Raw genomic sequence first — 1,262 nt, 5'->3', positions numbered from 1 at the left:
TGTGCTTAGAGACTATGATGTCCGACGTCCCCGATGAGACGTACAAATATGCTATCCTCCTCAAGCACCTGAAGGTGCCCAGAGCGCATAATATAGCGCTGGCATATTCCAACTCAAGTACCCCATACACCGCGGCTCTAGTAGCCCTCGACCAGCGTTATGGACGCATATGGGACTACGTGATACAGGAAATAAGAGATATCGACCGCCTCCCCCCAGCCAGAGACAATAGAGCATTGGATGACCTCTCTATCAAGGTACAGTCCCTGGTAGGGATGCTGGGGTCCCAAAAGGAAAAAGGGATATATGAACTGTACGCTAACTCTAATGTAGAAAGGATATTAGAGAAGCTCCCTCCCGCCCGACAAGAGCGCTTTCGGCGGCAGAGAGACCACCGCGACCCCAACGGCCCAGAGGCATCCCTCCTAGACCTATCTGATTTCCTCGCCAGGGAGGTCAGCAGCTTACGACTGGACACGTTCGTGTGGAGTGGACCAAGCCCAAGAGATGGACCTCGGGGATCAAATGATAACCGCCGGTCGGTGACCGTTATGCACCAAGCCGAATCAGTACCGCAGCACAAGAACCACAACACCCCCTCGACGAAAGAGGAGTGGAAGATTGAATGCCAGTACTGTGAAGGGGAACATCGGCTGTATCAATGCGACCCTTTCAAGAAGCTGACCACGGACGAGGTGAGTCAGTGGATCAAAGACCACCGCCGCTGCTTCCGCTGCGCGCACAGCCATATGGCAGCTGAGTGCCGCTTGAAGAAGTGCAGCAGGTGCGGCGGCGCCCACTTGGAGGTCCTGCATGACATCAACAGGCGTCCGCCAGGACAACAAAGTGGGCCCGTCACGGTAATGTACCAGGCCGAGGCGGTGGCACCAGTACCGAAGATCCACCAGACCGCCCCCTGGTGTCCCGACTGCTACAGCAGACACGCGAGTCGGCACCACTCCAGAAGATCCAAGGCAACCGACCAACAGGAGTGCTCCATATAGACCAGCATAGCGGGACCCCCCGAGTGCTCATCAAAGTGGTCAGAGTGCTCCTGAGCTACGAGGACAAGGTCCTGGACACTTACGCCGTCCTAGACGATGGGTCTGAAAAGACTCTCCTCCTCGCTTCCGCCGCAGCCCAGCTGGGTCTGCGGGGTGCCAAAGGAACAATGACCATACGTACCATCAGAAGAGACCAGAAGACCATAAAGGGTAAAAATGTCTCCTTCAAGATAGCAGCGGTGGACCAGCCAGAGAAGC

Source organism: Notolepis coatsorum (genome assembly GCF_963971535.1).
Source record: "Notolepis coatsorum genome assembly, chromosome: 6".
NCBI lineage: Eukaryota > Metazoa > Chordata > Actinopteri > Aulopiformes > Paralepididae > Notolepis > Notolepis coatsorum.
The sequence above is the reverse complement of the archived record's forward strand: the minus strand, read 5'-3'. Positions refer to the sequence as shown.